We start from the raw sequence: 17,029 nt of genomic DNA, 5'->3' as shown, positions 1-17,029 counted from the left end.
CTACAGAGTCTCATTACATAGATCAGACTCCTAGTGATCCTCCTGTTTTCAGCTTCCCAAGCACTGGGATCACAGGCATACACCACCACGCCTAGTCTCAGTTACCATTTTATCATGCCCTGGGAACAGGCCAGCACGACACGCCAGAGATCTGTCGCTGCATCTGCATAAGCAGGTACTTTAGTCTGCTAAGTTATCTGCCCCCCCATTAATATATTTTAAATGTATATCTGTGAGTATGAGACAGAGATAGAGAAATGAGAGAGAGAGGGAGAGGGAGAGGGAGAGGGAGAGAGAGAGAGAGAGAGAGAGAGAGAGAGAGAGAGAGAGAGAGAGAGAGAGCAACACAGACAAAGAAACACTCAGCTATGAGGGTAACTTTAGCCTTAACATACTTAATTTTTGAGTCCCCATTGAAAGTCTACGACCTTTTCCTGCTCAGCCTCCTCAACAAGTAAGGCAACAGTGAGGCTCCTGGACACTGCTCTGTGTCCAATCTGGCCGCTCTTCTTCCCTCCTCCCCTGAGAACAGGGCTCCACAAGGCTCTGGGCTGAGCCTGGGGACCAGGTCTCCTGAGGTGGTGCAGCACACAGAAATCTGCATTGTCTCAGACCCTGTGGAGAGGCATGATAAGGGTCCTGATTGTCACCAGGACACCAATCATCACTGTTGTGTTCTGTTGTAGGACTGAGAATTCTCTTTGTGATGTACTTACTGTTCCAGGGGTACCTGCACAATCCAGCGCATGACGGGATATTCTTCAGAAATCTTTATTCCTAAATGAGGCAGTTTCTCTGCATTGTGTCCTAAATATCACATTGAGTGTTAGCAAATACCATGCAATTGGCCGGACACTCCAAAAAAAATTCTGGAAATGTACTGTCTTTTTCAGACAGATGTCAACCATGTGTACTCTACTGAAAATCATGAAGTGAAGACATAAAGAAATGTATATGCATTAAGATTTAACAAAAGTTCACTCGGTTTGGAATCTCTCTCATCTCTCTCTCTCTCTCTCTCTCTCTCTCTCTCTCTCTCTCTCTCTCTCTCTCTCTTGCAGGGTTGCTGAAGGTTTCATAACATGAAAGGAGAGGAAACCCTAGATGCGGACAGGAAGCCTGCATCTGCTTCCAAGGACCTGCCTGGTGCTCAGTGGATTCTCATGGGCCCAACGCTGGTCCAGATCATGTCCACTCCACGCACACGGGGACATCAGAAATAATTATAACTATCTGTTTTAGTCCCTGCCAGTGTAAAAATCAAAATAAAAAACTAGAAAAACATGGGAAAATGCAGCAACAAATGTTCCATGAAAACAACCCGATAATAATAGAAACACGAGCACAGGAGCCTCAGTGGGGGACAGGCACAGTGTTCTACTTATTTTTCTTTCCAGGTTGTGCCTGTACAAAGTTGACTGCAGAAGTAAAGTACAAATTATGCTCAATTGCACCTGAGGAATCTGTGAGCAACGAAGGGCAACCGTAGCCAGAATTGAGTACTTTAGTACTTGGAATTCTGGGACATCAGATGATCCAGCTGGGATCTTAGTTTTGCAAGCCAATATTAAGTCAACGAAGCTGTATTTTCCCCCTTGCACATGAGCAGTAAATAGAAAGAAAGTTATGCACATGAATGGAAATCAGTCCAGCCTTCTTCCATAGACACTAACGTTCAGAATTAGAATCATCTTGCAAAAGATGGCCAGGTAACATTGTTTTTTCTTTCTTTTTTAAAATTAATGTATTTGGTAAAGGGTCTCACTATGCAGCTTGGACTCATGGGGATCCTTCTGTTTTCAGCCTCCCCAGTGCTGGGATTACAGGCATGGGCCACCATGCCCAGACTGGCCAGGTAACATCTGTAATAAGAAGCAAACAATAGAATAGTTGAAAATAAGATGTACTTGCAACCGCAGCCTTCCATCTCACAATCCCTCGTGTTCTTCCTTTCCAACTTGTGCCCAGAAGAATGGCTCTTGCAAAGAAGGGTAGCGAGAGGAAGGGCCAGGCCTATCTGTCATCAGTGAGGCATACTGATAGGTCCAGTTGGGGTCCAGACCTAGACCCAGATCTACAGGAGCATCCTTTTGAGACAGAGGTGACAACAGGTAACTGGGGTGAATTAGCATGCCTCAAAGACTTCAGGTACATCAAGGGGAGATGACCAGACACAATTTAGAGAAACAAATTTTAATACAGATTCCCAATTTAATATCTCCTTAGCTATGTCAGAATGTTTGCTTTTATGGTCTAAAATACAAATCTATTAGTTAAAAATGTCTGTCAATTGCTAAATCTCACCACCCATTATTAGTGTTGCTAATTGTATTACTATAAATAGAAAACCATATCTGCCTTAACCACATGTTCCCTCTGGGGTAATAATATCGGGAGGCACTTAGGTAATAACTTTACAGAAGCCCTGTACAGAAGGAGAGAGGACAGTGTGAAACAGAAACCAATATTTGATTCTGAATCACTACAGAGGGCAATAGTTATATAAGCCTTGCTTTAACTTGGTCTTGACAATTCAGCAGAAAAGTATAACAACTAGGTATAAAAAGTAATGCTATATTAAATGCTGAGTTGTATAAAGCTCAAGTCAACAACTTCTGACATTGCCAGTTCTGCTGATAACCCACTACTATTATGGACTATTGGACTATATTGGGTTATTTTGCTAAATTCAAGTACCTACAATATTTAAATTTGCATCAAGTATGAAAAGGTCCTTTAAAGACTTCTCCAAATACAGCTTCTCTTATAGCAATGGAACACCCATCTCTGACAAAACAAAACAAAAATGGGAGATATAAATGAAGGACCATTTTGTACATATATATATATATATATATATATATATATATATATATATGATATCAGGATAGATATACAGCTACTTTCTCTTAGTTCAATGAGAAGAAAGATTTGTACTAATATTGTTTAGACAAGATATAATGTCTGCATCTTGTGCTTAGTAACCACTATGAAGACAACAATATGCAATATAGTAATTATTGTAAGTGTCCTACTAACATGTTCTGAAACTGTCTCATTGCTATTTCGTTCTCATTTTTTTCAAAACTGGGGATTGAACTCAGGCCCTTGAGCTTGCCAGGAAAGTACTTATTCTACTGAGCCATCTCCCTGGCCCCTCTTTCTCATTAAAATTAATAAAAAATAAAAAAATAGAGAGGGAAAAACCTTCAGACACATACAAAACAAGAATCCCTAACTCTGAAGAAATAGCTAAAGAACAGACTCTTTACAGAGAGGCTCTGATCACAGTGGTACAACTACCTACTATCAAACTTTCACAAAAAAGTATCACAGAAATCAAAATAAAGAGTTCTCTCTGAAATACTACATATTAATAATATATTAATTCTCCCTTCTACAAAAACTTCACCTTGCTTTACTCTTCCTTCTCTTTGTCACTTACAGGTAAACAAAGATGCTGCATTATTGTCCTTGTCGCTGAAGTGCAGGTGCTCATCACTACAGGCTTCTTATTCTCACTGCTACTTTCTCCTGTATCCCAACAGTTTTCATATTTTATTTCATTTATGTATTTGTTTTTTTGTTTTTTGTTTGTTTTTACATTCTTCCTAGTGGTTAATTGCTGTACAAGATGCAGACTTGATATCCTATTTACACACACCATTAGAATAAATCCCTCTATTCATGAAGAGAATGTAACTATGTATCTATCCTAATCACTTTGAATACACAGATACAAAATGGACATTCATCTGTATCCCCTTTTTTTGTTAAGTTCTATAATTTGAATATCATAGGTGTGTTAACTCAGCAAAATATTCTAAAAAAGTCCAGTAGCCCATAATAGTATTGGGTCTTCCGCTTGACTGGCAATGTCAGAAATTGTTGACCTGAGTCCTCTATAGCTCAACATAACACCATGGCTTTACATTTTATACTTCATTTTTATACTTTTCTGCTGGATGGTTAAGACCAAGGTAAAGCAGGAACTATGTAACAAGAATTGTAGTTTTTGGGTCTGATAAGGTCAGTGAAATCCCCTCAGGATTTATCCCGAGGTCCTGTACCTCAGTTTGTAGAATTTTGTCAGTGTCAGCCATATGGATGAGTCACGGCCATTGCTTGGCCAATGTGCTCTCTGTGAAAGCCTGAGAGAATGTTTTCTCTCCATGTGACCCTCCTTAGGGACACTCTACATCATCGATCACTTTCCTCTTTGGCCCCATAATCTCCTTGATCAGAAAATTTGTAACTACCGAGTTACATGATGTTACAGTACAAGTTCTCCTATACCCTGAGTCTTAATTGACCTTGGAAGGCTAGGGCCAAAATGTTGGCTTTCCTTGCAGCCCTCCTTTTTCTCTAATTTTGGTCTGCAAACTTAGGTTGTTAACTATCCAGAAGACAAGCTTAATGTTATTACCATAAAACCTAGGCTGTTAAGCTTAACCTATCTGTCTGCATATCAAACATCTTAGGCATAATAAGGAACAGGTATTTTTCATCAAGTATCGATATGTTGAACTTTAAGTCCTTACATAATATGATAAAAAACATTTAAAATTAGATTATATTTTAAAAATAGGATAAAGAATTCTATACTTCTCATGTTTGCACATAAGTCAAAAAATCTCACCATATACAACCTTGAAGCAGGACAGTCCCACAATATTCCTTTTCCTGTCTCTTGCCTTCATTCACCACCCCCTTCTTTTTGAACAGTCATCTACCCAAGAGACAGCACAGCAGCAACTGGCATGTCATGACAAGCAGCCCATATTCAGAAGACCAGAATGACAGGCACTCCAAGCATGAAACTACTATTACAGATTACCATCTTCAGTGCCATTGCTTATTTCACAGGTATCAGTATATATAGTTAGTCATTCATATTTTATTTCATCTTTAATCTTGAAGATGCTCCTCAATTCCCCTTTCATTAATTTTTTGATCCAAACATTAAATATATCTATATATCCTTAACTCATTGTCCATTGTAAATAAAACAATATCACAAACTGGAAACCAATACTTAGAGGGTAACTGTCCCCCAGTGATGCACATGGTAAAGCTGTGCTCCCTAGGGTAGCTCTATGAGGAAGCAGTGAAGTATTTTAAAGGTGAGGCCTGATTGGAGACCCTTTACCATTGGCTATGGCTCCGAAGGGGACAATGGGCCATGGAGTGAGTGAACGATCTCCTCCATGTTCTCCAGCCATGATGTGTAGCTTCATCCAAGGTAATGTAGTCAATTTATCATGCAATGAAACCACTAAAACAGTGAGTCAAAATAAAGTTTCACTCAGGTACTAGTTATAGTGGTACACAAAACACAGAAAATACTGAGAAGTGTAGTGGTCGTGGCAACCCCTGAGATGATGTGGAGAAGCCCTTGGAGTATCTTTTCAGGAAGACTTTGGAAAAATATTCCAGGAGCACACAGGATCACTGAGCAGAGCTTCCTGGGAGATTCCCGTGGAAGCAGAGACCACAGATAGGAATGTATTTAATGAGATGATACTGATGAAGTTCCAGGTGGGAAAGAGAACACAATTAGGAATTGAAATAAAGACCACAGCATACACCATGGGGGAGACTCTGAATGCATTTTGTCCAGGCTATGAGATGTTTTGGAAGGTAGAGTTCAAGGACATTAAATAAGTTTACTTAACAGAGCATAATAAGCAGTGCAGAATTCAAACAGCAATGTGGGTTCTAGAGGCTGCTTGTAGCCCAATTTATAGAAAGAACTTGGAACAGAAATTGGCCGAGGTTTAAAATTGAAAAATCCCCAGCTTCTTCACTGAAGAAGCACAAGTGCAATTGTACCCAAGTAGAGGACATGTGGTAAATAAAAAAATAAAATGATTGTCCTTATAAAGAAGCCACGTCATCCGCAACAGAACCAGAGGAAAGAGGGCATGTTGGTTATCTGTGGAGTGAGAAAGCCACAGCCACTGCAGGCTTACTGGTGAAGGAAAGCAATGTGTCTCTAAAGTTTTGCAGGTACTTTCAGAACCCTTGGATTTTCCAGGACAGCCTAAGCTAACACGACATGGAGAAGCCACTGCAGCCCTAACTCTAGTGTGTCCTAGTACAATTCAGACCCACAGCTGGTGTTGGGCGTCATCATGTGATGCTGTTCATGCATGCCAGAAGAATGTAAGAGGTGTGCAGTTGAGAGGTTTCCCCTGAAATTTCAAAGGAAACCCCAGAAGCCAGACAATGCTGAAAAGAGTTAGTGTTTTTTCAAGCAGTGCATGACGTATGGAATCGTCAAGAGTGTCAATGTCACGGCTCTGATGGAGGGAGTTAGGGATCTAGGGACATGGAACACTTCCCATGGGAAGCTGCAGGAATTGAGATCCAGCTCAAGTGTACAGTGGTATGTGCTGCAACCAAGACTAGAAATTAGTGACATTTTCTCACATCTTTACTCTGCTAGATATTCCAAAACCATTTCTTCTAATGTACTAATATTTTCCTTTATTTAGAATGCTTTTTAAAAGAATCAAAAACATAAGAGGTTGTTTGTTATATGGCAAGTGTCTCAGTGACTTTTCTCTCATTGCTGAGACAAAATACCTGACAAGCTATCATGGCATCGTGGCAACAGTTCATGGTGATGGAAGATAGCAAGAACAACAAGAGCAAATGCACGGAGAGCAAACCTCTTTTCCTCCTGTATATTGCAAGCAAGCTACCTGCCCTAGGGTTGGTATAGCACGTACACCACCTTTATTCCCTTGTCTTTCACAGGCTAAGGATGTTTACAAAATAAAAGCCTTCCCACCCTCACTGAGTTGCTTAAATGTCTAAATTTCTCCAGGTGACACAATGTATCAGACATTACAACAACCTTGAGACATTTCTAGGTAAGTGGATGTACCTTGAGACCTTACTTTTAAGTGAAATAAATCAGACCCACATGTTTAAAGGCCACATTTCTTGCAGGACATGAAAAGCTAATTAGCCACTTTGACCAGTGAACACTGTAGGAACATGATGAAACAATGCGATGAACTCTGATCATATCTATAATTGATACATGCTGAAAAATGATTTCATTTCTCTATTGCGTTCCCTAATTTGAGCCTTTAGAGTCTGGAGGGCAGCCTAGGGAGACCACATTGTTGGTGTCTCTCAGAAGGGCGGGATGGGACTGGCCTCTGATCTCCACCACTGCTTGCCCCTGCAGACTTATGTACAGTGCTGCAGTTCAGAACGGAAGCTGTCAGGTGGAGTGTTCAAGGGGATTTAGTCTTTAAGACGGGGACAATGTCTCTGTCAGCAGGAAGGTTTCTCTTTCTACAAACCACAGAGAGTACAGATTAATTTCCAGGCCATACCAATCTTGTTGCTTCCGTGAGGTAAGTGTGTGTGTGTGTGTGTGTGTGTGTGTGTGTGTGTGTGTGTGTGTGTTAAACTAAAATCTGCTACTACTGAACAAAAAAATGTACACTTCACAAATATATGGCTGGGTCCTTAAAAGCAAGCCACCAGCCTGCACATGTGAATCAGTGAGCAGGGTCTTTTCTTTTACCACCTTTCCTTTCTCAGTTCGGAGGAGGCTCATGCTCACTAATGTTCTTTCTTTATTTTATTTTATTTTTGTACTTTAGGGGAGGGTCTACAGGGTATTCAGGGTCTCACTACCAGATCAGACTCATAGTGATCCGCCTGTTTACAGTCTCCCAACAGCTGGGCTTACAGGCGTGTGCCTCCACACCCGGTATCAATTGCTGGCTCAGGGAACCCTGGGGGCAGGGCTGGCACAGCAGGCTTGGGGATTGAACCCCCAGCTTCCATGCCTGCTTGCAGGCACTTTAATCTGCTGAGCTATTTGGCCAGCCCACTAATGCTGTCTTACAAAATGGGATAATACAGGCCCATGTTTTCCATGCAAAGCATTGGATTTCTATGGGGAAATCAAGGCATTGGAACTGTGCTCTATTTCAACAATGCTATAAGCTGACATCATGTGAATGAAACTATCTGCACCATACTAAAACTAAGGTGGGTGCTCTAATGGTGAGCACATTCCTCCCATAGAGAACCTTCAAGTGACTACTCCTGAATGTACCTCACATGGAAAAAATGTAAATCCAAGTTCAGACCCCCTTCACCCATGGCAAATGTTGTGTCAGAGTCAGTTTGATTTGAACTAAATGAAATTGCAACATTTTGTCACTGCCACAGTATTTTGGAGTATCCCTGCTACTAAAAGTGAGCTAAGGAAAATTGAAATGGATCTGAGTACAAATCCTTCGCATGAGAGCAAATATATTCATCTGTATTTGCCTGTACTGTCTATCATATGTGAATTCAGCTATGTGTATACAAATAAATGTGTACTGTCCTGCTAATCCCTGGGAACTGAGTGTTGTACCTTGTCAAAATTGACTCCATTTTGTTGCCCTTCTAACCTTGCCGAGTTCCTGTTCTGTATGCACTGACTCCTCCCAATTCCTCACCCTGTGACTCAAGTCTCATGATATCTGTTTCCCATGAACTAATGACCCACTTGTACCCCATGATTGCTGATTTCAGCACCCCACCCAATAGGACCATCTAATGAACTAATGACCCTGACACTTCTTCCTCTCCACCCCTTCCCTGTTTTTGCAGTTTTCAAGCTTAAATACTGATCCTTGTCAGTGCTCGGCTCACCTCTTCGCACCTTTCATAGAGGCCTCCGCTGGGTACCAGCTAAAATAAAGCACTTCCTTGAACTTTTGGACTTGCCTCCTTGTCATCTGATTTTTGAGCTACAACACTGAGGAGTGCTTACCATAATGATGAATTTCTTTTCATTTGTGAAAATATCCAGCTCTACAGAAGATTATCTGCCCCATGTCCTCTCCTGTGATAAAAGAAACCGAGCCTGGAGCAGCAGACTTCAGAAAGAGCGCTGAGAAGTATAAGAAGTAAAGCCATGCTGTTATGTTGAGCTGTAGGGGACTCGGGTCAACAATTTCTGACACTGCCAGTGAAGCGGAAGACCCAGTACTATTATGGACTTCTGGACTCTTTTAGAATATTTTGCTGAGTTAACACACCTATAATATTCAAATGACAGAACTAAACAAAAAAGGAGCTACAGTCTATTTTTATGTCCGCATCTTGTACAGCAAATAACCACTAGGAAGAGAGTATGCAATGTGTTGATTATTGAAACTGTCCTACCAATTTGATTTGAAACTGTCTCATTGCTATGTGTCTCTCAATCAAATTATGGAAGAAAAAAAAAAAAAGAAAGAGCGTTGAGCTCTCTGAGGGCACAACCAAGATCACCCACTGAGAGGAGCTACAGGGACCGCCCTCTCTCATGCGTGCTTTCATACACAAGTGTACATCCTTCATGCAAATACCTAACTAGACAGCCAGATTAAAACACAGCAACCCTCTGCTTAAATTCAGTTTCTCTGTCAATCTTAAGGGAGCTCCTGGAATTAGTGGGCCTAACAGGCAGGAACATGTTCCTGCTCTCCCTGGCGGTGGCTCCCAGAGGTGAGCATGTCAGGGATTCATTCAGACAGGAAGGCATGTAAAGCTGCATCTGATCCAGGACTCACTGTGGTTTTGTGTCCCCAGGTGTCCTGTCCCAGGTGCAGCTTCAGGAGTCTGGACTTGGCCTGGTGAAGCCCCTCGCAGACCCTGTCCCCCACCGGCTCAGTCTCTGGCTGCTCCAGCACCAGTGGGTACCGCTGGAACTGGATCCTCCAACCTCAAGGGAAGGGGCTGCAGTGGATGGGATGTATTAGCAATCACGGAGGCACAGATTATGATCCGTCCCTGAAAAGCCAAGTCAACATCTTCAAAGACACGTCCAACAACCAGTTCTCCCTGCAGCTTAACTCTGTGACAGCTGAGGACATGACCGTGTATTACTGTGCAAAAGACACAGTGGGAGAACTTCGGTATGAGTCCAGGCACAAACCTCTATGCATGGACGCTCATGACCAGCAGGGGGCGCTGTGCATCCACTGAAGACCACAAAATCAGCTGCAGAGAAGTAAGTAGGGGAGTAAGGGCTGCCTGTCAGGCTCTAGGTCTCTTTTCTGAACATCATATGACCTGCGGTGAGCCTGAATACATCTGCTACAGTTGACATATAAAAAAGACACACTTTTAAAAAGATGTGTTTTATTTGTTGAACTTTAATTCATATATGTGTGCATTTAATTATATATTTATTTGGTCTTTTTTTTTTTTTTTTTTTTTCTTAAATCTTTTAGGAAACCAAATACAACTTGCCTAACCCAAAAGGGGACTATGAATTTTCATAAGTCAGGAGACTTTGCAATTTCAAGTTATCATCATCTAAAAATTAACTTTTCCAGGTATTGTGGTGCATCCTTGTAATGCCAACATTGGGGAGTAGAGGCAGGGGAACTGCTGTAACTTCAAATCCAGTCTGGGTGAGGCTGTGAATTCCACACTGTCAAGAGCCCTTCCCAGTCTTCATTGCAGCCCAGGAAGTTTACATGTGTAATCCCATGGAAACATCGCTGGAATTGCAGTGAGTTTATTTCATTCTACCACTTCCAGTGCCACCCGTGGCAAGAATAAAGACAGTAAAATGTATCTGTAGGTATGGAGTGCCAAGATTCGACTCTGACCCGACCTATACCATCAACATCAAACTGACCCAAGCACATACTTTCCCCACCATTATCCTTCACAGAAGCAATCCATCCCACATCGCTCATCATGCCTGTGCCTAGAAAACTCAAGAAATTCTTTTAGAAAATAGTGGACCTCCTCATGGGCCACAGTGTGTACCTCACCCATAGGAGTCTCCTGTTGTTTGATTCTGGTTGTAGACATGGAGACTAAAGTAAATGACATAAGCATCTGCCTGGCATGAACAACATTCAACTTTGATCCGCAGTACCACAAAATAAATAAATAAATAAATAAATAAATAAATAAATAAGAGTGATGAGGGTGGATCCCAAATACTTTCCGGTTGATCATGCCTCCACAACACAGGATGTTTCCTCAGGTATAGAAGCAGGAGAGAACTCCTTTGGGGTGGCCATGGCTGTTCTTCCATCACAGTGGGTGGAGAAATGTCTTCCTCTGGCAAAATAATCTCCTGAGAGTCTAGATGCTCAACACCTGCAGCCTCTTTGGCATCCTGTTAAACATCGCTTGCTCAGTTTACAGAATGCCATTCTTTTCCAATCAGTGCCCTTGCCTTTATTTCACATACCCTTCAAATCTGAGAATGAAACTTACAATGTATTGGAGCTTGTCAAATTTTGTTGTTTGGATGTTTGCAATCTTAATCACGTGGCAAAAGTAGAGGAGATTCTCCTTCAGGACACACTTGGAAATTTTTAAGATTTACTCATGTGAAAGAAAAAAAAAAGATTTACTCATGTGTATCTACAATTAGGGATTGAATCTTTGAATTCTTTGTTTTAATTTATTAATCTGTCCTTGCTGAATTTCATTGCTTATGAAGAGGTTGACCTTAAAGTTGTCCTTCATTAATTTGTCCAGAGATTCTTAGAGCAACTAGCCATCATCACTATATTTCTCATTCAGCCAAAAATATTCTATATCTTCATATATGGAGTCACTAAATTTCTTGTATTTCATAATTTATGAATTAGGAAAACCAAATGGATCTACATTGTGTATTACTTTAAATAGTTCACAGAAAGGACTATCAGTATTCACCATAGTAATATGAGAGACTGTAGTATTTTTAGATCTGATTTAAAAAACATGCCAAATCCAGGAACACCTAAAGCCATTAAAGAGCTTCATCTTTGCAATGCTGTTTCTGTCAGGTGTTTTATCAGCAGCGGTGCTGGTGGCAGTATGGCAGAAAAGCAGAAATAAGGTGGAGGGGAAGCCTTTCTTAACCCTGAAGATGCGGAGAAGATCCTCTGACCTACGACAGGGAGGATAAGACCTTATGGACGTTTGGTAGGGGAGGAGGTTGAGGGGCAGGGTCAGTGACAAATGAGGAGCTCAGTGGAGTTTCCCTTGTGTGGGCAGGAAAGGTATAAAGAAGTCATACCCAGGACTGGAGTTGGAAAGAAGGAGGAAGTGGTCATTGACAAGACAAGCTGTTGTTTGGGGGATTCAGCCATGTTGGATCAGGGCCATGATAATTTAGCAGTTTGTACTCAGGCCGCGGCCCATCAGTTTCTCTTGAGCCATTCCTAGTATCAAAGTCTCTATCAGGCAGTGCTTACTGGAGAAACAGACTTAATGCAAAATACATAGATTTATTTAGAAGTTTGGGATACAGTCCACTCATCCAATCTGAGGAGGAGGAGGAGTTTCGAAGGTTTCTGCAGGAGCTGGAGATGTGAAGAAAGCATTTGAACACATGGAGCCCACTGTAGCGCCCAATGTGAGTCTGTAGCAGGAGGCCCAAGTTTCTTGGCCACAAAGTGGAATATTTTGTGCCAGATCCAGAAGACTCTGTGCTGGAAGCCAAGAGATGCAGGCCAAGGTAAATGTATAATACTCGAACTAAACCAAAGAAGTGCAAGTGAGCCTTCCTTCTTTGTTTCTCTGTTATACCATTCTGAAAACAATCTTGTTTAGAGTGGGCTTTCTACAACCACGATTATGGGTTTCCAACTCAGTTTGGCATTTCTTACTTATCTTGGCACAATCAGTAAGTATTCCTAACTAAAAATTTCTGGTTGTTAATACATAGCTCAGCGGACTAAAGCGCCTGCTTAGGGAGAGCACAGCAACCAGGGTTCGATCCCTGGCCTACCGTACTGGCCCCGCAGGGCACGCTGAGACAGTGATTGAGACTGACCATGGGGAATGCAGGCCTGTAATCCCAGTGCTTGGGAGACGGAAAACAGGAGGATCACTACAAGTTTGCTCTATGTAGTGAGACACTGTAGACCCTGTATACCCTGTACTAAATTAAAAAAAAAAAAAAACCTGCAGAAAAGATAAAAGATGGTATGATTAGGGCTGGCGGATAGCTCAGCAGATTAAAGTGCCTGCTTAGGCTGACTCAAGGGCCAGTGGGTTCGATTCCTGGCCTGCCATGTGGGCCCTGCCCCAAGGGCATGCTGAGAGAGCAATTGAGACTGGTTGTGGTAGTGCAGGCCTATAATCCCAGCTCTTGGGAGGCTGAAAACAGGAGGATCACTACAAGTCTGATCTATGTGGTGAGACCCAGTAGACCCAGAACTAAATACATTTTAAAAAAAAATAGATGATATGATTTATCAGTAGCAACACTGCCAAAAGAAGTTTTGTCAACGGTGGACTTGATTTGGGGAGAATGATCGTTATTGGATAGCATGAGACAAACGTCTTTATTGTATTCCCTGGTGCAGGCAATGCCATTGCCTTTGGTAATTATTGTTGCTTTTGCCTGGAAAGGTGAGATGATGTCACAAAGGAAAACAGTTTCATAAAATGATGAAATTTACAAATTTATGATTCAGGTTGTGTTCTGCTTCACCAATTTTAGAGATAAATTTATACAATGTCCTGTTTCATTGTCCATTAAAATCACTGTCTGACGTACAAAGTATATAACAATCATTTAAAAATGCATGCACACTGTGAGCATGTGGCCAAATTGATCTTTTTGGTCAGTGTTTTACCCTCCTATTTAACAGTGAAAATTGAAACAATGAATTATTTTGCAAAATGGTCTATACCAAGTTCTTGAATACAAAGTCTGCTCAAATCCTGAGGTGGAAAAAAAAATCCTGGGGTGGTGACATCACTATAAACCTATGATAAATGAAAATAGCAGTGAAAAATGAATTAAATACCCATCATGCAGTTAATATTACATAGCTTGCTCTAATCTCAGTCATGCTTAGACAAACAAATTCATCACCAGCTATGTAATATCATCTAAAACTATGCTTACTTTTATCTGAAATATCTTACAAACCTCATAGGCTGCAATACACTGCAGAAGGCATTGTCAAACGTTTGCACCCTGGTACATGTGGATGAGTTTCCTGCACTTCCCTTGTGCTTCTTACCTTCACCAGGATAATCTAGAGTGCATATCACTATCACTATTCCAGGCAGTGCTGGAATGTTCGAATCACAAGGCATTTTATCTTGAGAGCATTTACTTTCCATCGTCATTCCTTATAAGGGTGAATTTTATTTGTATTTGAATGTGTAAGGATATATAAGTAAAGTTACATATATAAGGGTTTGGTTTTTTTGTATTATTTAGGGAAGGGTATTCAGGGTATTCAGGGTGTCACTACTAGATTGGACTCATAGTGATCTGCCTGTTTACAGCCTCCCAAGAGCCAGGATTACAGGCATACGCCATCATACCCAATCTCAATTGCTGTCTCAGCACACTCTGGGGGTGGGGCTGGCACAGCAGACCCAGGGATCAAACCCCTGGCCCCTGTACCTGCTTACAAGCACTTTAATCTGCTGAGCTATTTGGCCTAGATATATAGATTTAAGAGGAGATACAAAATCACTTTATTGGAAAGGGCAGAGAAATGAGATACAGCACTCCCTTGGACTAAGGTAGGAACCTTAAAGGTCTTCTTTTCTACCCTTTATTATTATAAGGAAACAAAATTTTCTCCTTACTGAAATTTATTACAATTTCATTGGTTGCTTTAGACTCTTAGATTCAGGATTTGGTCACTGGCCCTCTCAATTGTCAAGAGCAACTCCTTGGGCAAGTTCACTAACCCATTCTTTGTCCTGCCAAGTTGTCATCACTAAACTGCTGAAAAAAATACTCAGTGAGTTACATCATTATGAGCTAATTGTATATCAAATACATGTTTTAAATGCACAGATTATGAGGTGGCTATAAAGAGAAATACAACCTATGAAAGGCCACAGAAACCTGAGACAATCTGCCTGAACTCAGGTTCTTCACACACTCTCTACAAGAGCTCTGGAATTGGAGGAACCACGTTATGTGCTCCATGCAAGAAGGGTTCTGGGAGTGGTACTCAGGGAACTGGCTTCAGTGGCCAGTGTGCTGGGGAGAAAATTTCATCTCTCTTGTGGTACCAAAGTAGAATTTAGTAAGAATCTAACAGATGATCAGAAAGTTGTAAAAGACTTGACACCATGTACGTGCTATTGATATCCACTAAGCATTGCAATGGTGTTAGGAAGGAGCACAGTAACATCAGGAACAAAAAGCCTTGTGCAATGGCGCTCACCAGTTCTGTGAGAATTAAACTGAGGAGATAGACATTACAGGGAGCAGTTCATACACACTATCTCAGTTGCACTTGTATTTTAGCTACAGGCTTGCTGTTTCATTGAAACTCCTAACTCTTCTCTTTATTTTTTAATTTTATTTTTTATTTTTGAAAGAGGATACAAAGCGGTAATAAAAATTAGGAAAGATATAGGAGTTCGCTAAGCAAAATAATATGAAAAGACTCCTGACTTTTCAATTGCAAATTTCACTGGAAATACTAGTGTATGACATCATTTTATTTAATTAAATAAATTAACTTCATAAGTGATAACAATTTTCAGTATTTTAAAGTAGTCCCAGTAATATCTTCTTTCATTTGTAGCATGTTACCTTTGTTCATTTGAATCCAAAGTTCCTTGCAAAGCAATTATCAACTGTTCATTTGTATCAAAAGCAGAGTCGAAGTTTTCAAATTTGTTTGCTATGTCAATGAATTAACATTTCTATAAATCAAGAAATAAAAATGCCAGGTCATTTGTGTGTGTGTGTGTGTGTGTGTGTGTGGTTGTTGTTGTTGTTGTTGTTGTTTTGCAAAACCGGGGATTGAACTCAGGGCCTTGTGCTTGCCAGGGAAGCGCTTATTCCACTGAGCCATCTCCCCGGCCTTTGTGGTTTTGATTTATCCTTTAAGATGCAATTTTTAAAAACAGGACAATAGTTCCGGCAAAATAGCTCAGAGGACTAAAGTGCCTGCTTAGGCAAGCTTAGGCAAATGCAGGCAGGGTTGGCAGTTCAATACGCAGCACCACATGCCGTGCTGTGCACACCTGTAATCCCAGCACTGAGGAGGCTGAAAGCAGGAGGATCACCACAAGTTCAAGCTGTATAGTGAGACCCTGTAACAAACAAATATGTTAAGATAGATGGATAGATAGATAGACAGATAGATAAGATAGATAGACAGACAGACAGACAGACAGACAGACAGACAGACAGACAGACAGACAGATAATGGTACAGTAAATGCTGAAGTGTTAAGATAAGCAGCTGTCTGGCAAGAACAAGGTCCCAAGTTGGATCCCCAATATGGGGGGAAAAAAATCCTTAGAAAATGTAGGTTACTCAGTAACCCACTCTAAATCCTTTATCTCTCTCAGACTGAAGTTTTCTTTCTCCCAATAAATGTATTTTCCTCTTCATCTGCATTGCTCCAAAAATACATTCTTCTATTTTAGAGAACATGAACTCAAACTGGGCATCTAGCAGGTTGGGAGTTTCTCTGCTGTGCTGTAATCTCTCAGAAAAAAAAAAAAAGACATAAAAACATTAACATGCTTGGAAAATAATACTAAAAATTAGTAGTTGGATAATAGGACTGCAATTTGAAATTTGTATGTGATGGCAAAACTAAATTTTCCCTACCTGACTGTTGAAGAGTCATGTTCCTGGACTGTCTCTTTGGAGAGAGTGGCCAATGGACAGCCTGCAGTGCTGTGATCTCTCAGAAATGCAATGGAGGGATTAGGCATTTCTAAAGACCCTATGGCAGGAGAACAGAAAAAGTATATCAGAAGCCTTGGCATCACAGGTGTTCTAGACAGCTACGTTATGTGGAAATATAACAGGCAGGGTAGGCCCTCAGAGGGGCCAATGTAGAAGAGGAGATTTCCACTGCAATGGTAGGAGAGACAGACACCTCTGCTGAGCGCCAGGCCTCTAGAAAAAAGATAAAACACATGCACCCACATGCTTGCCCTAAAGATGTACAACAGTCATTGACATTCTAAATAGGTGTCAATCACCTTGAGAAAGTCAGGAATAGCCACTGACTCAACCCTGTATAGGAAGAGCTCGGTTCTATTTCATGTCCACATT

General features: G+C 41.0%; 1 pseudogene; it reads left to right on the top strand.

Annotated features, from left to right (window-relative positions):
• Positions 1-4,814: 4,814 nt before the first annotated feature.
• LOC105740983 lies at positions 4,815-9,993 on the top strand (annotated as a pseudogene).
• Positions 9,994-17,029: the final 7,036 nt, after the last annotated feature.

Source organism: Octodon degus, unplaced genomic scaffold (genome assembly GCF_000260255.1).
Source record: "Octodon degus isolate 3935 unplaced genomic scaffold, OctDeg1.0 scaffold00255, whole genome shotgun sequence".
Taxonomy (NCBI): Eukaryota; Metazoa; Chordata; class Mammalia; order Rodentia; family Octodontidae; genus Octodon; species Octodon degus.
Note: the sequence above shows the minus strand (reverse complement) of the source record. Positions and strands in the feature narration are given on the sequence as shown.